General features: G+C 45.7%; 1 pseudogene; it reads left to right on the top strand.

The window, feature by feature from the left end:
• The first annotated feature begins 9,972 nt into the window (after positions 1-9,972).
• LOC141621332 (phosphoglycerate mutase-like protein 4) lies at positions 9,973-11,875 on the top strand (annotated as a pseudogene).
• The last annotated feature ends 13,058 nt before the right edge of the window (positions 11,876-24,933 follow it).

Below are 24,933 nucleotides of genomic sequence, written 5' to 3'. Positions count from 1 at the left end.
AGGATGTGTTTCCGGAGGAGATTCCGGGGTTGCCACCGAAGAGAGAGATAGATTTCACAGTTGAGTTGAAACCGGGGACGAGGCCAATCTCTAAAGCACTATACCGGATAGGTCCTAAGGAGATGGAGGAGCTTAGGAAGCAGTTAGATGATCTGATAAAGAAGGGATACATTAGACCAAGTGTATCGCCGTGGGGAGCACCAGTTCTTTTTGTGAAGAAGTAAGATGGGAGTTTGAGGTTGTGCACAGACTATAGAGAGCTGAACCGAGTGACAGTGAAGAACAAGTATCCTTTGCCAAGGATAGATGACTTGTTTGATCAGTTGAGTGGTGCATCAGTATTTTCCAAGATTGATTCGAGGTCGAGGTACCATCAGGTGAAGATTAGAGAGATGGACATACCAAAGACAGCTTTCACGTCGAGGTATGGCCATTATGAGTATGTGGTGATGCTGTTTGGGTTATCTAATGCACCGGCAGTGTTTATGGATTTGATGAATAGGATCTTCAGACAGTTTTTGGATAAGTTTGTGGTGGTGTTTATCGATGACATCTTAGTCTACTCCAAGACTAAGGAGGAGCATGAGGAGCATCTGAGGATTGTGTTGCAGACTTTGAGGGAGCATGAGTTGTATGCTAAGCTGTCCAAGTACGAGTTCTGGTTAGAGAAAGTTGCTTTTCCTGGGGCATGTGATCTCTAAGGAGGGAGTAGGCATGGATCCGCGAAGATTGAGGCAGTGACAAAGTGGGAAGCACCAAAGAATGTGGCTGAGATCAGGAGTTTCTTGGGTTTAGCTGGATACTACAGACGGTTCGTGAAAGATTTCTCCAAGATAGCTAGACCTATGACAGCGTTGATGAGAAAAGAGAATAGGTTTCGTTGGGATGAGAGTTATGAGACGGCGTTCCAAACATTAAAGGAGCGTTTGACCACAGCTCCTATCTTAGCATTGCCTGAAGGGATCGAGAACTTTGAGGTTTATACAGATGCCTCAAAGAATAGGTTGGGATGTGTGTTGATGCAGAACGGTAAGGTGATTGCCTATGCTTCTAGGCAATTGAAGCCTTATGAGGAGAACTACCTTACTCATGATCTGGAGTTGAGTGCAGTGGTGTTTGCTCTCAAGATATGGAGACATTACCTTTATGGAGCAATCTTTAAGGTATTTTCTGATCACAAGAGTCTCAAGTACATTTTCACTCAAAAGGAGTTGAACATGAGACAGAGGAGGTGGATGGAGCTGATTGGCGATTATGACATGGAAATTATCTACCATGAAGGGAAGGCCAATGTTGTTGCAGATGCTTTGAGTAGGAAGAGTGTACATTCTTTGTGTACAGTTCTATCTTTGATGAGGTTGAGAGATGAGGTAGCGAAGTTTGGGATACATATGATGCAGAAAGGAGATGTCATGGGAGATTTGACAGTGCAGCTTGATCTTTATGAGGATATTAGAGGTAAACAGGCGTTGGATCCTAAGATGGTTGAGTGGAGAGCTGGAGTAGAGAAAGGGATAGTGTCTCGATTCTCTATTCATACAGATGGTAGTTTGAGGTTTGACGGTAGGTGGTGTGTCCCTAAAGATGAGGAGTTGAAAAAGACTATCATGACAGAGGCACATTGCACACCATATTCAGTTCATCCAGGTGGAGATAAGTTGTACAAGGATTTAAAGAACACGTTTTGGTGGCCTGGGATGAAGAAAGAGACAACTGAGTTTGTGGCCCGTTGTTTGACATGCTAGAGAGTTAAAGGGGAACAACGATGACCACAAGGTAAGATTCAGTCTTTAACGGTACCTGAGTGGAAGTGGGAGTCCATTTCTATGGATTTTATCGTGGGTTTTCCAAAGAGTCAACGGGGTAACAACATGATTTGGGTAATAGTGGATCGACTGACAAAGTCAGCTCACTTTATTCCAATGAAAGATACATGGACTAAAGCACAATTTGCTATGGCCTATCGAAAGAACGTGCTTAAGTTACATGGAGTCCCTAAGGACATAGTGTCTGACAGAGATGCGAGATTTATATCAAGGTTTTGGAAAGAGTTGCAGGAATCGTTGGGAACAACTTTGAAGATGAGTACAGCATTTCATCCTGCGACAGACGGACATACAGAGAGAACGATCAAAACTCTTGAGGATATGTTACGAGCTTGTGTGATGGACATTGGTGGTAGCTGGGAACAGAGGTTGGATTTGATAGAGTTTTCTTACAACAACAGCTACCACACAAGTATTGGTATGGCACCGTTTGAGGCTTTGTATGGGAGGAGATGTAGGAGTCTGATTTGTTGGGACGACAGTGCTGAGGCAGTGGTTTTAGGACCAGAGATGGTACATGAGATGGTTGAACAGATTAAGATGATCAGGGAACGGATGAGAGCAGCACAGGATAGGCAAAAGAGTTATGCAGATCTACATCGCCGGGGTATAGAGTTTTAGGTTGGGGACAAAGTTCTTCTGAAAGTGTCTCCTATGCGTGGGGTTATGAGATTTGGGAAGAAAGGCAAGTTGAGCCAGAAGTTTATCGGGCCTTATGAGATCTTAGAGCGAGTTGGGGAAGTTGCATATCGTCTGGCTTTACCAGCTGCGTTGGAGAGAATACATAATGTGTTTCATGTATCGCAGCTGCAAAAGTATGTGAGTGACCCGTCACATGTGTTAGAGGCAGAGAGCTTAGAGCTAGATGAGTCCTTATCATATCTTGAGGTTGCCTAAGCAGATTCTTGACCGAAAGGTTAGGAAGACTAGGAGTGGTGAGACAGTTTTGCTTAAGATCCTTTGGTCTAACCACGAGACCGAGGAAGCTACATGGGAGCCATATGAGGCTATGAGGGAGCTTTACCCTTTCCTTTTTGATCAGGTATGTATGGTTACGGGGACGTAACCTTGTTTCTTTTAGGGGGGTAGGAGATGATCGCGAAGAGTTTTTAAGAGTTTTTGTACCCTTTTGTATGTTGTGTCGGTATGTTTTTCGGGATGAGTTTGGGTTAGTAACATGTTTTATGTTGAGTTTTGTTTTGGTTGTTGAGTCGGGAGTGTTGTGGGTGTATCTTTGTTTTGTTGAGGTTTGAACTTCGGGGACGAAGTTCTTTTTAAGGAGGGAAGACTGTAATACTACGGATTTATGAGTCTCTGGGTACTCTATCGAGTAGGCCTTACTCTGTCGAGTAAGGGTGGGTTGCGTTTTATAAAAGTTTCTGACCTGTTGGGTACTCGATCGAGTAACGTGGGTACTCGATCAAGTAAGGGGGCACTCGATCGAGTACCTTAGCTACTCGATCGAGTATCCGGTTTACGGGGAGTTATTTCTCGGGTTTTGTTAATTATGCGATTAAGGTATATAATACTTCCGTCATTGTTCTTAAACACGTTTTCAAAACCTAATTACTGTCAAGAGAGAAAGCAAAGTACGTTCTTCACTTTAATCGCATTGTTAGCAAATCCCGGAGTTTGGAAGGTCGGATTTCACCTTTCGTTATACCGTTGAGATCCTTGCGTCGAGGGTAAGATCTATGTACCGTTTTTATAGTTTTTCCTTTAAGTTGTTTAAACCCTAAGATAGGGATTTGGGGGGTTTTGTTGTAAATTATGATTGGTAGTAATTATGTGTATGTATGATAGGAGGAGGATTTGTAGAAGAGGCTTTTTGATACAGCTGTTGAGACCGTCTGATAGTTGTGCTTTCCAGGTAGGATTTCCTACTCAGTATTAGTCTCATAATGTGATGTTGATGTGTTGTGGTTGATTGAATAATATAGTAATTGTATTGTGACGGTTGTTGATTGAATGTTTGTCTCTGGTTCTCGAGACGCGTTCTCGGCTGAGTGGAGTCACTTGCGGGACTGGCTTCACGCCCTAGTTCCGCCCATCTTGGAACCCGCCACGGAAGGGGATGTGCACATTAATGGACAGGGTTATCGCTCATTATGAGGAGCGGGGATTTGGTGGGTACGGTTGCGGTCCCCCACTGGGTGGCTGGTCCAAAGGGACGATCGGTGATTGAGATTGATGGGACTGATGTGATTGTGTGTGTGACGGTGTGAGATATCTGTTTATCGTATTGTTGATATATATAGATTGTGTGATTAGTACTGACCCCGTATTGTTGTTTGTAAAACCTGCGGTGATCCATTCGGGGATGGTGAGCAGTAATTGAGCAGGTTTGAGTTGAGTCACATGGGATTGCTGGGATTGACACTGTCTGATGATAGAAGTCTTCCGCTGTAGCTTAGTCGTTTAATAAACATTACATTTAGTTGATTAGACAGTTGGTTTGAGAACTTGTACCCGTATTTTGGGATTTGGCTTGGTTTGTACTTTTCACTAAAGTTATACTACTAAATGTTGTTTCGTTATTGTCTTATGATTATCATGCCTCGGGTAACCGAGATGGTAGTATCCTTATACCTGAGTGGTCCTGGTAAGACACTTGGAGTATGGGGGTGTTACACTCTTCTCCCCAAAGGTCACCATAATTTTCATTATGAATGGTGATTAGTGTGACCAAGCAAGGTCATGACCTAGCAATTGACCTTGCTTGGGCATGGTCTTAGTTCTTAGTTTCATTGTTTATCTTTTAGCTATATTCTTAGGTTGTTTAATGGTATTGCACATGGTCTTGCATGTAAGACCGTGATTAGATAGGGTTACCTTACTTTACAGCTGCCAAAAAAAAAAGAGGTCTAGATCTATGGATATATAGATGCTAGCTATCTTGACTACTAAACTTAGATTCATAAGAAATCGTAATCGTAGGTGAAAAGACAAAAAAAATTCAAATACTTTATAATTCATAATAAAAATTAAGGCTAGAACATCTAAGATCTTTGAAAAACAGAATATGTTTAGCAAGGAAAATTCCTAGAAGGCAGCTGATAGACTGGTAGAGATAGCAACTAATAACAAAAGAGACTTAACTAATGGCAACCTAGCCTATAATATATGAATTCTTTGTACAAGTGTATTGCTGCTATAGTGTTATAGTAGGTACACCTTTTGTTTCCACCCACCTTAAAATGTTAAACTTATAAGACAATGAGTTTTGAATGAATTGTATGATTAATGACTGAATGTTTTTACAGTATATATAGGAGTAGCATATACATCTAAATATGGAGAGGAGCCTATACAATGAGCTAATTGATTGACAGAATAATGTTGATGCTATATTTACAAAGATATGACAGCTTTGATTGAAGATTATGTGGGATTGGATTGATTTTCTGATTGGTCAATGTTATCTTCTGATATATTGTTAATACGCCCCCTCAAGTTAGACGTCCTTTCGATAAGGCCAAGCTTGACTCGTAACTCATGATGTTGATGTTTGTGCAGCGGCTTGGTAAGAATGTCGGCGATTTAGTCTTTGCTTGCAACATGAGAAATGCGTATTTGGCCAAGTTAAAGTTGTTGTTTGACAAAGTGAAAGGAGATAGCCATGTGCCTTATTCTGGAGTGGAACACGGGATTCTTGGCATAAAGCGTGGCTGATATGTTGTCACAGAAGATGGTCGGCGGTTTGGTGACAGTGATGTGTAGTTCGGAGAGGAGATTGCGAAGCCATAGAGTTTCTGTTGTGACAGAGGCTACGGCTCAAAATTCAGCTTCTGTTGTGGAGATGACAATACCTGTTTGTTTCTTGGAGGACCAGGAGATCAGGTTGCGGCCAAGGTAAACAATGTAGCCAGTTGTTGAGAAGTAGTTGTCTTTGTCACCTCCAAAGTCGGCGTCACAGAATGTATGGAGACAAAGAGGAGTAAGTTTATAGAGTTGAATGCCATGGGTTTGAGTACCTTGAAGATATCGGAGAAGACGTTTTAATGACGTCCAATGATTGGCAGTGGGGTGATGAAGAAATTGAGCAAGGCAATTAATGGTGAAGGCAATGTCAGGTCGGGTGAGAGATAGATATTGGAGGCTCCCAACGATAGCTCGATAGGTTGAATGATCGTGAACAGGTTTGTAATCTTCACGCAAAAGGGGAGGCTATGTGGCCATTGGCGTGGTATTTGGTTGGGCATCTTCCATGTTGTATTTTGTAAGAAGGTCATGTATGTATTTAGATTGACTTAGGTGGAGACCTTGAGCATTTGGAGTAACTTTAATGCCAAGGAAGTATGATAGTGGTCCAAGATCTTTAAGAGAAAAATGATTAGAGAGTGTTGTAATAAAGGTTTGTAAGTGAGATGAATTTGGTCCTGTAATTATTATATCTACATAAATAAGCATGTAGAGACTGGTTTTATTGGTTTGTAAAATAAATAAGGAATGATCGGAAATTGATTGTGTAAAACCAACAGTGGTTAGATATGTCTTTAGCTCGGTGTACCAAGCTCGAGGAGCTTGTTTGAGTCCATAAATGGCTTTGTGCAACTTACATACAAAATCGGGTTTGCTTTGATCAACGAATCCGGATGATTGTGTCATAAATACATTGTCTGTTAGAGTGCCTTGTAGGAATGCGTTATTGACGTCGAGTTGACGAAGTGGCCAGCCTTTGGTCACGGCTAATGAGAGAATTAAACGAACGGTGGTAGGTTTGATAATGGGACTAAAGGTTTCTGTATAATCAATGCCCCGCCGTTGAGTGAACCCTTTTGCAACAAGGCGGGCTTTATGTTGTTTAAGGGTGCCATCAGGGTTATATTTGTTGCGATATACCTATTTGCATCCAACAATGTTTTGAGCGGAGGAGCGTGGAACTAAGGTCCAAGTTCGGTTGTGTTCAAGAGCATTATATTCGTCTTGCATTGCTTGACGCCAATGTGGTAGAACAAGAGAATGTTTTATGGTGTTTGGAAGGCTCATGGCCGAGGTTGAGGTATGAGCGAGTTTCGCATATTTTGGGTTCAGCTTGCGAATGTTGTTATCAAGGTGGGTGGTAACAGTTTTTGCTGGCGGGGGGTGGGGGAGGTGTTGTAGCACGATGTGAGGAAGGAGCAGAGGACGAGGATGGGTTGATGATGGGAGTAGTCGACGTGGTGTTGATGGTGTCGATCGAGGGGTGAGAGGAGGGAGAAGGTGTATTAGACGGGGTAGTTTGGGAGGGGGTTCGACGGGTATAAACAATGGTAATGGGGTGTTTGGTGTGGCGAGGCTGTTCCGGGGAGGACGAGGCTGTAGGTGTGATGGTGGGGGAGGGGGATAGGATGGGAAGGGAGAGTGTTGTCCATTTATCAGGAGATGGAGAGGGTAAGGGTTCGGTGTTTATTTTGGTGAAGGGATAGATATCGTCATAAAATTTTACATGTCGCGAGGTGTAAATGCGGTTGGTTTTTGGGTCAAGACAATGAAAGGCACTTTGTGTGGTGGAGTAATCAACAAAGACACATGGGATAGAGCGGTTTTCTAATTTGTGTTTGGTGTAGGATCTTAGCCAAGGATAGCAAAGACAGCCAAAATTATGAAGGTTAGTATAGTCGGGTTGTTTGTTGTGAATCATTAAGTACGGAGAGTTTCCTTGTAAGGATCGAGTTGGAAGACGATTGATGAGATAAGTTGCGGTACTAAAGGCAAAGGACCGGTACTTGGTTGGTAGATGGGCGTGGTTGAGAAGGGCTAGACCTGTTTCTACTATATGACGATGTCTTCTTTCGACATATCCATTGTGTTCGGGGGTATGCGGAGGAGATGTTGAATGAGAAATACCAATATTGAGGAGGGTGTTGTTTAATGTAGTAAATTCACCGCCATTATCAGAGAAAAAATATTTAATTGGTTTATTGAAATGTTTTTCTACAAGAGCTTTAAATTGTAGAAATAATTGAGCTGTGTCGGATTTACGTTTTAATGGATACATCCAAATATATTTGCTAAAGTGGTCAACGAATATGATATAATATTTGTAATGGTTAAATGATATAACCGGACTCGTCCAAAGATCAGATAAAATAAGGTCTAATGGTGCATTTGTTTTGAACGACGAGGTAGAGAATGGTAGCTTTTTGCTTTTCGAGATATTGCAAGATTCCCAGTGAGCATAATCATAAATAGAAAATGGTAGATTTTTATTGATAATCTTGATTACATCTTATGTCGGGTGTCCTAACTTATGATGCCAAGACAATGATGCGGGTCCTTGAATAGAGGCATAGACTTTCGGTTTTGAAGGACACCACTCGTAAATTCCGTCTTTAACTCGGCCCTGTAGGAGGATGGTTCCCGTCGCTATTGCCTTAACAAAAAAATAATCATGTGAGAAACTGACAGAGACTTGATTATCACGGCACAACTGAGATATAGACAAGATATTTCGCGATATTTTCGGAACATGAAGTACATTATTAAATTTAAGCGATTGTAAAGTGAAGCTACCTATATTGGCAATTGGTATGGCGTAACCGTCTCCAATGATAAGGTCGTCAAGGCCAGTGTAAGGAGAATAGAAGGCGAGAGTGTCCAAGTCATGGGTGATATGGTGACTTGCGCCGCTATCGAGGAGAAAATCAGAATTTGGTACAGCTGCTCCACTGGTGTTGGTCACGGTATTGGCTTGTGGTGAAGATTGGTGGTAACGGGTGGTGGGTGGAGCAGGGAAGGTGATGTTCGGAAATAATTTCCGAAATAGTGGACAGTGGGCAATAACGTGACCCGTTTCATGGCACCATTGGCACCGTCCTTTAAATGTACGAGGGGCAGATTGGTTGGGTTGTTGGGTGGCGGAGTTGTAGTGGTTGTAGCCTGGGTTTGGTGACCGATAGTGGGTGCGGTGTTGGTGAGTGTGCCGAGAAGCAGGGTTGCCAGAGGGTGTGAACAGGGTAGCAGTGGGTTGATGCTTGAGAAGTAACTCATGTTGGAGTAATTTCTCGTGAAGGGTTTCAAATGGGATTGGTGTGTCCCGAGCGCGAACCGTATCAATAACTGGTTTATAAAGCTCATAATCGAGACCCTTGAGAATTTTAGAGACAACATCCTTGGGATCGATTATTTTGCCCATAAGGGCGAGTTGGTCCACACAAGCTTTTATAGAGTGAACATAGTCACTGATGGTTTGATCCGTAGTTTTCACTATCGAATCGAGTTTTTCATTGAGTTGTTGGATGTGAATACGGGATGGGTTGGTATAAGTGTGGGCTAGAATATCCCATGCCTCTTTAGCGGTTTTGGCCCGTACTATTAAGGTTTGTAGGGCGGAGGTGATGGTACCCATAAGGGCACCGAGAATTAGCCCGTCTTGCTTAAGCCAAGACAGGTGTGCAGGGTTGTTAGTCTCCTGTTTGTTGGCGTCAACAATGGTGGCAGGAGGGGTTGGTTCGGATCCGTCAATAAAACCAAGAAGACCAAGTCCAAAAAGGATGTTAGTCAATTGGAAACGCCATGAGATGTAGTTGAGAGGTGTCAACTTCACCACATGAGCGAGGTTTGGTGCAGTGAGGGGTTTGGCATCGTTGTGAGGGTTCGGGATGAGGGTGTCATTGTGAGTGTTAGTCATGGTGAGACACGGGTGAGAAGGATGGTGGTGTTGGCGTTTGAACAGGTGGTGTTTTGGGCGAAGAGGGTTGGATCGAATGTGACTCGATGATACCATATAAGACAATGAGTTTTGAATGAATTGTATGATTAATGACTGAATGTTTTTACAGTATATATAGGAGTAGCATATACATCTAAATATGGAGAGGAGCCTATACAATGAGCTAATTGATTGACAGAATAATGTTGATGCTATATTTACAAAGATATGACAGCTTTGATTGAAGATTATGTGGGATTGGATTGATTTTGTGATTTGTCAATGTTATCTTCTGATATATTGTTAATAAAACTAAGTACATTCTCAGAGCATAGCATTCATCAAGTACCTTCACTTGACAAAAATTTCTCTCCATATTTCCATTTTCATCGTCTTTACGACTCATTTTCGAGTTCACGATTGTGTTCTTTGTTTTTCTGTTAATTTTCGCAGTTTTGTTTTACTGGTTGCTGTAAATTCCTACTCTTTGCTTGTTCTTATATATATTTTTTTTCTTCTCTTTGCTTGTTTGTGTACTCAGGTTGATACGTATACAAGGTTTTGATGGAGTCGAGTTACAACTGTGTTGTACAAGGAGCTGAGAGAGTTGATCAGTCTTGTACTGAGATTATCATTGTGCGTCATGGTGAGACTGAATGGAATGCTCTTAGCAAAATGCAAGTTAGTGATCAAGCTTCTCATTTGTTTCATCTTATATCTTTCTTTTTTGTGGTTCTCCAGTATCATATACTCGTAGACTGGGAAACAGTCAGTCATTCACGTCGGATAGTTACAGGTTTGGGTCATTAGGAATACGCTCTTACTAGGTCAATTTGGATTCATGACAGTAATTTCGACTATAGGATTCTTGTGTCCGATTAGTTATTTATCGGCAGGTCATTTTTGGATCGGATAAATTCAGACCCTTGTCTACATCCGGTTGTTCTTTCAGCTTTAGGCCGGGTCCATCTATGATTGAATGATTCTATGTTAGTCATTCGGGCCATATCAATTTTCACCTGGTTTGTTCTACTGACTTATTTTTCTTAAACTGGTATGACTTGTGGTTCATGTTCCAGGGTCAAGCGGACATTGAATTAAATGACACAAGGAAATAGCAGGCAAAAGCGGTATGTCTAGAAATGATCTTTCGTGTTAGTCTAGACTCTTGATAAGACTTAGAATGTTACCGTGTACATATTTATGGCCAGGTAGCTGAACGTTTGTCAAGGGAAGCTGGTATGGTCGCTATTTATTCATCTGATCTAAAGAGGGCTCTTGAGATGGCAGACATCATTTCAGCCCGGTGTCATGGGCTTGAGGTGAATCTCCTTCTGATATCAATACCTAAAACAATTTGCAATTATTGAAAGTAGAAGTCCATAACAATGGACCGACTAGGTTCGGGCTGGGTGGAGCCTCACCCGATCCATCACCCATGAAACATCCAATATAACGGGCAAAGGTAATGCATAAGCTTATGTTATTCAAAGCATCCGCCATCCACTTTTTTTCACTGAACACTAAACGGGCAAAGGTAATGCATAAGCTTATGTTACTCTATTGTGTACAACTCAGGTTATTACAGATCAAGATCCGCGAGAAAGATATATAGGGGAACTTCAAGGACTTACCTATCGTGACTTAGCCAAGCTTAATCCGAAGGCCTATGATACTCTAGGGTCTCAAGAACTAGATCAAGAACTTCCGGTGTGTACCGACTACTGATCCTACTCTAGCTTCGTATGTAGTCTGCTATATTTAGTCTTGTTTGACATTCATATTTACCTATCTATCTTGGATCAGTTCTTGGAAACTGTTTTTATGTTTCGTAAATAAGGGATGGAAGAGTAGCGCTAACATACGAGTATATGACCTCCTCATAACTAGAGTTTTTGACACACTGAACTAATGTTCTTGTATTTTGTTTTTTCTTAATTCAAAACTAAAGTGGTAGGAACTTCTTGAACCTTTAAATTTTATAGGGTGGAGGCGAAACTCGTCGTGACTCGTGAGCTGTATTGAAGATGCACTTCTTCATTACAGCGAATTGGTGAAAAGCATAAAGGTAAGACACATATATATTCATGAATCATGAGTCATAACATCGTCATTCTGTCTATGTTATCTGGATTCAAGAGTCTGGACGCAAGTGAAGGAGACTGATGCATATTTGAGTGTTGCTACAGGACGAGTTATAGTAGTTACTCATGGAGTTGTAATGGAAACATTGTACAAGCGAGCTCTACCGGAGGGAAAATACGAAAGCATAAAGAATGTATCCATCGGCAAAATTCAGTTGTGGGAAGGAGACATATGGTTGATCAAATTATGGAATGATGTTAGTCATCTGAGTGATATTTCTTCGTCATAATTTGTTGTTTGGAATTTGGATACCTCAGATTTTCATGAATAAATTGTGCACAAAAACTCCGGAGAGACGATCTCTCAATAGCGTTATTGAGAAACCTCTCACATGATGTGGTGAGGGACCCACTGAATTTCCTTTTTCCCTATTATGTCTCCCACTAAATTAGTGGGATACGGTCTCTCATGAGACGTACTGTAAATTGTGATATGTGATGTATGAGGCCAAGGTAAGTATGGGTTATATGGCTCTCAGCCCAAGTCTGATTATGGGGTTGAAACCCTATTAGCCAAGATTTAACAAAGAGCCATCTTAAGGATAATGAATGAATAATTATGATGATAATGATAATTCTATATTTCTAATATTCTAGGCTTCTAGCCACTACTCCCTCCATTCCGGTCGTTTGTTTAGCTTTGGTTTTGGCACAAAAACCAAGAAAAGAGGAGATGATTAATTATTTAATGACAAGTAGGACCAAATTGGGTGTGGAAGATTAATTTGTTCATTAAAAGCATTCTCAAAATAGAAAGGTGAACAATTTATTAAGACACTCCAAAATAAAATAGGTAAACAAATAAATTGGACAATGACACTATTAAATATAGTAACTAAACATGGCGAGTTGTCCATCGTACCCCTAGCTAGTTATGTACTAACATTATTATTTACATGTAAATTTTATTAGTAAAAAATATTAGTTGTGTTTTGCCATTAATTATTTCGTAAATCTAACATTTAATCAAAACGTGAACGGGTATAAGTTTGGAATCAAGAATCATATCCAACTCAGGTGGTATGGGTTTGGAACTTGATTCCTCATACCTTGTGTTTGTTTCAATTTTGAGTGATATGAGTTTTAAACTTAATTAAGGTTAAAATGCGTAAATTAAAATATTGTAAATAATAGTTTTAGTATTATAAAATCATGAAAATGATTATTTAATCAAATAAGTATATAAAAAATTGGATTTACAATACGTTATAATTTGTTTTCTCTTATTTTTGTTCATTTTAGTTTGATACCCATGGGTATCAATCTCATATCCGCCCCTCCCTCCTTGGGTATGAGAAACCCATACCTCATGGGTTTTAGGTATGAGTATGAAACCCTTGAATTTGTGAAACAAATACTTAGTATGGGTTTGACTCATTACAAACCCATACCTCATACCCTTTTTTGTGTGAACCAAACACCTCTTAAAACTAAGATGAAGGGAGTAACTTATTATATGATCAACTTATAATATATATATATAGAATTAAGTTTGATGGGGCATATTCTGCACCCCCTGACCGAGTCAACATATTGAGCAAGATCAAGTATCAAGAGACAGCAAGTCAACATGTTAGACCGCCTAACCGACGCAGCCTGTCGGCCGATCACTTGGGTCCCGGCTGAGCTATCAGCCGGCCGGGAGACATATTCGCGTACTCATATCCAAGACCCCTCGGCATGGAGTCAGCCGGCCTGCCATGGGCCCCTCGGCCGAGGGTAGAACAGTCTTTCCACCTGCTAGCCACTTGGCCACTACGTGATAAAAGTTGAAAGTCTATAAATACTCCACTTCTCTCATTGAGAAGGGGATCCACAATCTAACCTAAAACTCACTATTCATCTGGTATAAACTCTCTTATCTCTCTACAATATACTTTGTCAAGTAACACACAACTTAATCTCTTTAAGTTCACTGACTTGAGCGTCGGAGTGAGTACGCTCGGTGCCAAGCCGAGCCCTCAGTTTGTTCATCGTTTCAGGAGAGACCGAAAGGAAGAGTAAAAGCAAGGAAGGACATCCATTCACCAAGCTTACGTGGTAAAAAAATACTGCTCTGGAATTACACTCGGAACAATTGGCGCCGTCTGTGGGGATAGATACTAGAAGCTAATCAAATCCCTTACAAAAAAAAACACAAAACCCACCCAACAAGCTAAGAAAATGTCAAAGCAACAAGAAATAGTTGTGACTGACGAAACCGAATTCTGCCAGGATGATACAGTCCACAATTCTGGGATTGGGCAGTCCCCCACCGGCCGAGTAATTCAGCTGGTGTACGGGATGCCAATAATACCAGAAACACCGCTGCCCACCGACCAAGTCACTATCATGGGACATGTGGTTGATGCAGCTAAACTAAAGCTACTCCTGGACCTAATGGGTAGCACGCCGACTCACACTGTCATGACGATAAGAGCGGCGGCACCCTCACAGGAGACCAGGGCCCAAAAAGTGACTCCGAGAAACTTGAACGGAGTATTGGAGGAAGCTGACCATGTCAAGACGCCGGGGGAGTCCAGAGTGCCAGTGGTAGACCTGAGTCCTTCCCGCACTCACGGGAGGACAGCGTCGCCGTAGCACCAACGAGGCCTGCCCCAGAGGAGTGAAAGAAGTCCGACTCACCAGAGTCGGAGAAGAAGTCCGACTCACCAGAGTCGGAGAAGAAGTCCGACTCACCAGAGTCGGAGAAAAAGCCCTTCCCGCCACGGGGAGGGGAGCCGGACTAGGGATGCGAGGAGCCGATCGCCGCGTGTTATTCGACACGTGGTCAGACAGCCCCTCAGCGCCTATGTCCTAGAGGTCCCGGTGCCAACTAAACTAACGTTGCCGCCCATATCATACAAAGGAGAAAGCGACCCAACCGACCATGCCGAGGCTTTCGAGTATTATATGTCGGTCTGGGAGTAGCCTGATGAGGTTTGGTGCCGAGTCTTCCCAACGACCCTGTATGGAATGGCACAAAGTTGGTACAAGGGGCTACCCAATGGGTCGATATACTGTTATGGCGACCTAAGGGACATATTTTTGGCCCAGTATTCTTACAATAAGAGAAGGGCCGTCGAGACATCGGATCTCCTGACTATCAAACAGGAGGGAGGCGAGTCTCTCCGAAGTTATGTGAAGAGGTTCGACGCCAAGGTTCAGCAAATTCGTGAGCTGAACAGCGAACTGGCGGCCTTCGCACTGATGAAAGGCCTCCCGAGAGGGGACTTAAAAAACGAGCTCATCAAGTGCGGAGGCCTGAACCTAGACTCCGCCAGGAAGATGGCCGACCAAGCCATAAAGGTGGAGGACTATCACAAAACCTGGGTAGGCCACAGCGAGGCCGGGCACTCAGAGAGTAAGAGCCGCCGGGAGGACAACCCGGATGAAGGACGCCGTGACAATAATAGGTCACGGTCTGACAAGTCCGCCAGGAAACAGAACTCGGCGGGCGCCGGGGGGAGTTCGGGACCGTACTACCAAAAGCGGTACAATGGTCACACCCCCTGGTCGTATCTGCCGCCGAGGTCTTCTCCCCGAGCAAGAACGAGGGTCAGAAGTGGGAAAGGCCTCCCAAGGCGAGGGGGACGGTGACACGAGCCGATCGTGAGTACCACGGCCACACCCTGGTCACTTAATCGACAACTGCCGCATCGAAGAATGCCATTGAAGAGCTGATCCGGAAGGGGAGCCTCAGCAAATATGTTGCCGGAGGCCAAAAGACTAATACCGGCGGCTCAAATAAAAAATCCGTCTTTGAACGGATAGGAGTAATCCATGTTGTCATCGGGAGCAACGAGAACGGTGGGTCCGCTCATGGGCACAAACGGCACTTGAACGAGCTATATCAGGCCATCAACTTTGTGCCCAAAACAGCGATCCCCGCTTCCAACATCCCCGATATGACTATTGGGAAGAAGGACTACGAGGGAGTCATCGCCCGCACAATGACCCACTTGTAGTCCACTTGGACATAGCCAACCACCTGGTCAAGAGGTGCCGATTGACACAGCGCCTACACGAACATCATGTTCAGGGAGTGCTTTCTCAATCTCGGTCTGAAGGTTGAGGACTTGAGCCCCCGCACCAATCCGTTGTACGATTTTCCGGGGCACTGGTACCCCCAGGGTCAATAAGACCGCTGCGGTGATGTTCGGCGAGGGAATGCGGCTAAGAATGTCGTATCCGAGTTCGTGGTCATTGACGGCTCGTCCGCCTACAACGTTCTCATAGGCCGAGTCACTCCGAGCGAGGCCGATGCGTAATGTCCATCCGGGCCCGACACGATGTATGTCTCGGACCGGGAAGCGCATAAGCTCGTCTCAAAAGACGAAAAGACGAAGTAGTCAACGTCCGGATATCGCCGCGAGGGTGCAACATGCAATCCCTCAAAGTGGCGAAGAAGTCGAGAGAAGGGGAAAAGCCCATCCTTACGAGCGGAGGGCGACCTCATGGATGCCACTGTCGGCATGGTCGAAGGAGCCGAGACCGAAGAAGTGGAAATTGACCCGGGCGCACCGTAATCGTCGGTGTCAACCTGGAGCCAAAATTCGGGGCCGCTCTCCTAGACTGGCCGAGGAAGAATAAAGACGTCTTCGCTTACTCGGCGCCGAGATGCCGGCGTGAGCCGGAGGCAATTGTTCACAAGTGAACGTACTCTCCACCGCTCGCCCATCAAGCGAAGATGAGGAACTCCTCGGCCGAGAAGGATGAGGCCATCAAAGCCGAGGTAGATAAATTACTAGCGGCGGGCTTTATCATGCCTTGTACTTATCCCGAGTGGTTAGCTAATGTTGTAATGGTGAAGAAATCATCGGGGGCGTGGAGGATGTGTGTAGATTTTACCAATCTTAATAAAGCGTGCCCCAAAGATTGCTATCCCTTGCCTCGAATAGATAGTTTAATCGAAGCCACGGCAGGCTACACTATGCTGAGCCTGCTTGACGCCTTCTCAGGGTATCATCAGGTATTCATGGCCGAAGAAGACATGCCTAAATGCGCATTATTCATCACCGGTAACGGCACATACATGTATAAAATGATGCCGTTCGGTTTGAAGAACGCCGGCGCAACTTACACAAGACTGGTGGACAAAGTGTTCCAAAATCAAAAAGGGCGAAACATTGAGGCTTACGTCGACGATGCTATTGTAAAAGCAAGTCCGACGAATGAGCACTTAGCCGATTTACACGAGATATTTTGTTCACTAAGGAAATACAAGATGAAACTTAACCCAATGAAATGCAACTTCGGTGTCCGGTCAGGTAAGTTCCTCGGCGTGCTTGTCAGCGCCAGGGGAATTGATGCCAATCCAGAAAAAGTCCAAGCAATACTGGACCTGCCGGAGCCGAGGAATCGAAAAGAGGTTATGATGTTGACCGAGAGGATGGCGGCTCTCGCCTGTTTCATCTCTCGGTCAGCCGACAAGAGCACCCCATTCTTCAAAGTGTTGAAGGAAATAAAGACTTCGGTGGGGAGGAACAGAGCACGGCTTTCGAGCAACCGAAAGCTCATCTTCAAACTCTCCCAACCCCCCAGCCGATCTTTGGGGGAGACGCTATATCTATACATAGCAGTTACCTCGGCCACGGTCAGTGCCGTGATCATCAGAGAAGAAGACAAACAGCAACACCCAATCTACTTTGTCAGCCATACATTGTTGCCCGCCGAAATAAATTACCCACTGATTGAAAAAGTAGCCTTTGCTGTCGTCATTGCCGCAAGGAAACTGAAACCTTACTTCGACGCACATCCCGTGACGGTCTTAACCGACCAACCATTGGAGAAAGCATTGGAAAAATTTGAGCAATCCGGCAGGCTCATCAAATGGGCAGTAGAGCTATCCGGCTTCGGCATTCAATACAAGCCGAGGCCCTCGATAAAGGGGCAGGCACTTGCAGACTTCCTGGCCGAGTGCACATATCAAGAAAAACCAAATACCGGAGTGTGGGAAGTATACACCGACGGGTCCTCCACGGCGAACAGCTCAGGAGCCGGCATACTTATCATCAGCCCAAACGGGGACGAGTTTGAGTACGCCTTGAAATTTACCTTCTCGGCCTCAAACAACGAATCCGAATGTCAGTCTTAGTGGCTAATAAAATCAGAGGAGAGTACGAGACTCGAGACGACGGGATGGTAAGATACCTGGAAAGGGTAAGAGCTGACACTTCAAAATTGAAATCTTTCCGAGATACAATGCATTCCCAGTGTCGAGAACAACCGAGCCGACGCTCTCTCAAAGCTTGCCGTTCAACCATCAAGAATGTCGGTCGAACCGTCTTTGGTGGACATCGGAATGCTAAAAGCATTACGAAACCGTCGGCATGGTGGGCGACATAGAGGCCGAGACGACGTGGATGACTCCGATAATGAAATATAAACTGACAAATGAATTACCGGAGGATCGCAGTCTCTCGCAGAAGATAAAGAGGATCGCAGCAAGGTACTTGGTGTTTGAAGGAGAATTATACAGGAGGTCCGTGATAAGGCCACTCTTGAAATATGTCGGCCAAGACGCGAGCTAATATCTTGTGAAATTCACGAAGGCATCTGTGGTCATCACATGGGGGCAAGAACACTAGCCCACAAAGCTCTCCGAGCCGGCTACTTCGGCCCACCATGCTTGAAGATTCCGAGCCAAAACCAAAAAGTGCAACAACCACAAATGCATGCTCCGGTGATACATGCACCTTCCGAGACCTCACGGCCGGTACTTAGTCCCCTTCCTTTTGCACGGTGGGGGATGGATCTCTGGGGGCCATTTCCAACGGCATCCGGAGGAAGAAAGTACTTGATTGTCGCCGTTGACTACTTCACCAAATGGGTTGAAGGCGTCGCAGATGCACGCCAAGACGACGGCGGCCGTAAGAAAGGTAATCTGGGAAAATGTCATCACTCGTTTTGGGTTACCCCAAGTCATGGTATTTGACCACGGCCGAGAGTTTTGGAGTGACACAATAATGAACTGGTTGGAAGAACTTGGTATCAAATTTGCATACTCCTCCGTCTGCGCCACCCACACGAGCAACGGACGGGCGGAGGCGACCAATAAAACAATCCTCAACTGTTTGAAGAAGAAAGTTGAAGACCTAAAGGGAAGATGGGCCGATGAACTACCCGGCGTCCTGTGGTCCCTTCGAACCGCGGAGAAAGAAGCAACGGAGTACAGTCCATTCCACTTAGTCTACGGGTCCGAAGTAGTCCTGCCAATTGAAGCAGCGGTGCCGACATTCAGAACGGCCACCTTTAACCCGGTTGAAAATGAGGAAGGTCTGAGAACCTCCCTAGACCTGGTCGAAGAAAGCCGAGATACAGCACGCCTCAACTTGGCAGTATACCAAAACCGAATGAGAAGAGCCTACAACCGAAGAGTCCACAAAAGGGACTTAAAAGTAGGGGATCTAGTCCTAAGAAAGTCGGCCGCCACCAACAAAGGAAACATTCATGGTAAATTGACGGCCAACTGGGAGGGTCCCTACAAAGTGGTTGAAGAAATGAGGCCGGGTACATACCGGCTGACAGACATGGAGGGTGTGCCTTTGATGAGCCATTGGAACACTGACAACCTCAGGAAATACTTTGTATAGCGGCGGAGGTGTCCAAAACTGTTGTTGGCACCCCAACGCGTGTTTATATCTAATGAAGAATCATCCAAGTTTTCCATCAAAGTGTTTATCCCCCCCGTAGTCATATCGAGGTAGACGCCACGGCCCAAGCCGGGCAGTCACCCCAAGAAGTAGACGCCACGACAGTCACTACCAGCGCAGTTGATACTCGCGAAAGCGACCAACATGCCTTAGGAACGTATAAGTACAGTTAAGACGCAATTCTAGCCACCTCGGCCAACCGAAGGCCTGGCAGAGGAAGCGATCAATATGTCTACAGATACGAACGCTGTCGAGCCGTAACCTCTAGCCGCCTCGGCCAACCGAAGGCCTGGCAGGGGACACAACGGTCGATACGCTAACATGTTCACAGCGGCGGTTGGGAAGCGCAAATCGGACGCCTCGGCCAGACCGAGAGTGAAAGAGGAAGCGACCAACATGCCAACATGTTTAAAAAACGTTAAACACAGTTGAGATACGCATTCTAACTGCCTCGGCCAGGCCGAAGGTAAAAACGAAAAAGCGCTCAATTAATAACGTAAGAAGACAAGTGAAGGATTGTGATCAAAGCCCCGGCCAAGCCGAGGGCCAATAAACAAACTTTATTGAAAATGATTACAAGTAAGGAGAATACAGACGACGGCCGTCCCCATAGGGATAAGCCAAAACACAACCTACCAAAGTTTTACAAAAAACAAGGAAAAGAAGAACAAAAGGTTACAGACATATCATTTGAAGCGCCAAAAGATGGCAGGGAGGAAAGGCTTAATAATTGGCCCCGAACAAATTGAAGCTATCCGAGATGCCGGTGAACTCCGGTGACGACCGCCCGTCTCCCTATGCCTGTTGCTGCTCGCCATCGGCGACGTCAGCAACATCATCTTTGGTAGGCGACCCAGAAACTGTCTTGGCAGCTTCAACCTCAGCAGCCTCAGCTGCCCTTGCCCTCTCAGCTTCCTCCTTGGCCGCCTTCGCCTTCTCAGCATGGGCCGCCTTCTCCGCGGCCTCCTCTTCCTCCTTCTTCACCCTTGCCTCCTCAGCGGCCTTCGCCTCCGCGGCCTTCTCCTTAGCATCAAGCTTGTCATCAAGCAGCTCGTCAAATCTCTCCCACGGGAAGGAGCCTTCAGGAAAGAGCTCCCCGATCACTTCCCTGGCGGCTTCTTCGGCCAGTCCCGTGATTGGGCGCACATGTTAGGAAGAATCTTGCTTTGGAGCGTCTCAATGTCCAACTCCCTCTGGGCGATGATAGCCCTCGTATTCCGAACCACCTTCCCCTGGGCCTTAAACATAGACTTCCATTCGTCCCTCTTCTTAGCAAAGAAGTCGACGACGGCCCGAAGATTGTCACGCTCCTCCGGCCAGCTTAGCGGCTTGGCCCCCGCACCTCAACCTTAGCTCTCTCGAAGGACCGCCTTTTCAGCGTCCTCCCTAAGTTTTCGCTCAGCATGGACCGCCTTTTCAGCCTTAGCCTTGGCCCTCTCAGCTTCCTTCTTCGCAGCAGCGAGCTCAAGCCAGAGCCGATCAAGCGTGGGGCAACTTCACCATGACCTTCTCTTGCTCCATAATATGAGCACCGCCCACATCGACCCACTTCGCCAAAGATCCTGGACAAACTTAGGCCCTCCGATCTAATCAGGCGGGGGTAGGCTTCGGGAAGGAGGAGACGACGGTGGCATCTTTACCACCCGTCTGCGCAGGTCGCTTCTCGGGGCGCCGTTCAACAAAGTGTGTCCAGACGACGGCGATTGATCTACAAAAAATTCAATCAAAGCATACATGTCAACATTCATGGACATACCGAGAGCTGTCATCGGGAACACCTAATGAACCTGGCTAAGTCCGAGCCACAGGATAGATCTATACCAGGCTTGGCCTTCTTGGCCGGAGGACCCATTTCTTTGCTTTGCGGCCTCGGCGATAGTAGGTAGCAATGCGGCAGCCGGCAGCAGCCTCTTTTCTCTTGCGTAAGAGAGAGATTCCTCCGCAAGGTGACCTCCTCCTCCTCGGTAATATCAACGATCTCCACCGTCTCCTTTTGACCGAAGGGATTGGAGGTGGAACGATGTTGACGCGCGTCGCCGCCGAAGACTTTGTTTTTCGCGTTCGGCGCGGTATGTTACCGGCAACCTTCGCCTGGGCTGCCGTCGTATCTAGGCCCTTCAACTGTTGGTCCATAAGGTCGTTTGGCGCCGGTCTGCGATCACGTGCATCGGCCTTCGGATGCATCTCAACAACGTTCTTGTCTTTGTCAAGTCCCATCTTCAAGAGGATTTCCTCGCACGGTCCGGGCCAAAACGGTGCAGAAAAAAAAACGAAGCAAGAGTTAAACAAAAGAAATAAATCAAAGTTCAAAAAAAGAAACATTCAAAGCGAGAGATGGACCTCACACCGACCCCACTCACCTGCGCTAGGGCCGGTATGAGGTCGACGTGCGAGCGGCTCATCTTGAAGAATGATCTGCGTCGGGGGCATCCATCCCTTCGGCGACCGATCCTTCTCGCCTCAAACAACTTCATTGCCCGCCGTTCGTCCGGGTTAAGAGGGACCTTCAAGGCGTCCATCTTAAGCTTGCCCGGGAGACATATTTCTCACGCTCCCCTTTGCTCTCGCACCGCAAATTGACTTGGTGCTTTGTAAGGACCGAGGCGGGGATAATCCCCTGGAACCTCAACATATACCCACCGATTCTTCCGGTCCTTGCGGAAGTGAGCTTGGGGACGGTGAGATAACCTGGCTCGGTCAGTATGCTATACCACCCCCCCACCTTGGACATTCGATCGAAGGTGATGAAGCCGGCGGAATAGGTTCACCGTTGGGGCCTCCCCTTAAACCGACATAGCCACACAAAGCCAACAAGCGTCCCGACGGCCAACGGATGCGGTGCGCCACAAGCGACGTTCATTGCCTTAATTATGGCGAAAACGTATACATTGAGAGGAAACCGGAGCCCATACTCCAGATGTCTCATGTATACACCGATACAACCCAGGGGAGGGCAACAGACGGCCTGACCCTCTCTAGGAATAACAATCTTATACTCCCTGCCGAAGGAGAAATGATGTTCGAAAAAGTCAGGACCAAAACAACTGGCGAACTTATGGGTCCAAGCACGATCAGGGCCGATCTTACAGGCGTCGCTGTGGTCCAGGATTTGCGGCGTCTCCTCATCAGGATGAGTCCTTTCCTCATCATCACCGTCATCATCACCATCGTCATCATCCGAGAAACCACCTAAATACTGATCATCAACCTTAGGAGAAGGAGACCTAGGGCCCCCAGACCTTATCGGGATGGCAGCCAGCGCCTCCTCCTCATCAAGGCGCGACGGGGAACCCCCCGGCACAGGATTACTAGGTCCGGCATCAGTAGAAGACATGTTCACAACAAAAACTTAAACAATTAAAAGTTGAAAAATTTGTTTGTTTACCTTGGGAAGAGTGTTACGCCGAGTAACGCTTCGAAGACTAGAGAGAAGTTTCGTCAAAGAAAACTAAGCGAGAAGAAGAAAATTTTTGAGAGAATGAATTTGGAAGGCCAAATTCAGGGGCTAACTCTCCTATTTATAGGGCAAAGCCCACTCAATCCGACCAATCAGGGCAAAGCCCATGAAGCGTCAACCAATCAACAACGAGACACATGTCAAGCATGCAGCCACGGAATGTCAATCGTCACAATAGTCACCAATCTTCTTTGACACGCTACTTGGCAGAATGCCAATCGACGTATCTTCTTCAACACGCTCCTTGTTATCTACTAGTCAAACAGCCAACTGATCAACCAAGCTTGGCGACGCTACGGGGCAATCAACGATCCGCACTCTTAACCTTGGACCCGCCGGCCAGCGACATCTTCTTTTCCACATTTGATGTCCATTACACATCCATGTGGAGGGGGGATATGGTACGGCCTGAACAGAAGCAAGCCGAGGAAGAGGAAGCCGGGGAAGAATTTTCAACTTGCGCAGAATACGCTCAACACTCATCGAAGGTCCATACCACGGCATAGACTACGCTGGGGGCAAATTGATGGGGCATATTCTGCACCCCCTGACCGAGTCAACATATTGAGCAAGGTCAAGGATCAAGAGACAGCAAGTCAACATGTTAGACCGCCTAACCGACGCAACCTGTCGGCCGGTCACTTGGGTCCCGGCTGAGCCATCAGCCGGCCGGGAGACATATTCGCGTACTCATATCCAAGACCCCTCGGCATGGAGTCAGCCGGCCTGCCATGGGCCCCTCGGCCGAGGGTAGAACAGTCTTTCCACCTGCTAGCCACTTGGCCACTACGTGACAAAAGGTGAAAGTCTATAAATACTCCACTTCTCTCATTGAGAAGGGGATCCACAATCTAACCTAAAACTCACTATTCATCTGGTATAAACTCTCTTATCTCTCTACAATATACTTTGTCAAGTAACACACAACTTAATCCCTTTAAGTTCACTGACTTGAGCGTCGGAGTGAGTACGCTCGGTGCCAAGCCGAGCCCTCAGTTTGTTCATCGTTTCAGGAGAGACCGAAAGGAAGAGTAAAAGCAAGGAAGGACATCCATTCACCAAGCTTACGTGGTAAAACAATACTGCTCTGGAATTACACCCAGAACAGAGTTAAAAGAGAGAAAATCTTAATAACTATACTTATTTTTCAACTAATCTTTCCTGTTAACTTTTGGACAATCTATTATATTCCCCATAAATGGTGATTGACATATCATAGCACTACTATATCGGTCACACAAATCTATATATATATATATATATATATATATATATATATATATATATATATATATATATATATATATATATATAGAGAGAGAGAGAGAGAGAGAGAGAGAGAGAGATCAAGTGAGTCCATCCAATTTCATTCAGTCCATAAGTCCTCTTTAGAACCCTTGAAAAGATGGGATGGAGGGCTGAGATTAAAGAGGAAAAACAAGGGATTAGTGCAAAAAAGATGGGATTGTTACTAATTAATTACTTTCCCTCACTACCATCACTAATCAAACTCTAATTTCACTATAAAACCCTTCTTTTTCCACTCACTTCTCTCTCCTATCACACAAATATCATCCCTCCATCTCTCTAAAAACCAAAAAAATCCAAAAATTCAAAAACCAAAAAAAAAATTCCCTCCTCTCATCCTCACCACCACCGACCACCCCACCCTACCTGTCAGCCACCACCACCACCACGAAATTCAAAAAACCCAAAAAAATTCGCTCCTCTCATCCTCACCACCACCGACCTGTCAGCTACCACACAACCACCATTGTCGAAACCCCGGCCACCACCTCCCTCCCCTTCTTTTCTGTCCAGATCTAGCCCCACCGACCTCACCCCCGACACCCACCACCCCGCTGCCCCACAACACCCACCAACCCACCACCACCAACCGACCACCCCTACACACACCCCGACACCCACAACCCGCTAGAACCGCCAACAATCAGATCCGCCACTCACCACCGCCATCACACCACAACCCCACCCCCTGCCTGCACACAACACCCGACCACCCTCCTTTCTTTTCCTCCACTACTACGTCACCACCACCACCACTACATCACCCACACCCACAACGACACCGCCCCCGCTGCCACAACCCAACAGCAACACCCATTTTACCACGCACCACCCCAACAACTCCAGATCTGAAAAAAAAAAGGACAAACCTCGACAACAACAATTTCACCACCACCCCAACAACTCCACGACCACCACGTCGCCGCTGCCG

The sequence above is a fragment of the Silene latifolia genome, chromosome X (genome assembly GCF_048544455.1).
Source record: "Silene latifolia isolate original U9 population chromosome X, ASM4854445v1, whole genome shotgun sequence".
Classification (NCBI taxonomy): Eukaryota; Viridiplantae; Streptophyta; class Magnoliopsida; order Caryophyllales; family Caryophyllaceae; genus Silene; species Silene latifolia.
This window is presented reverse-complemented; position numbering and strand designations above follow the sequence as displayed.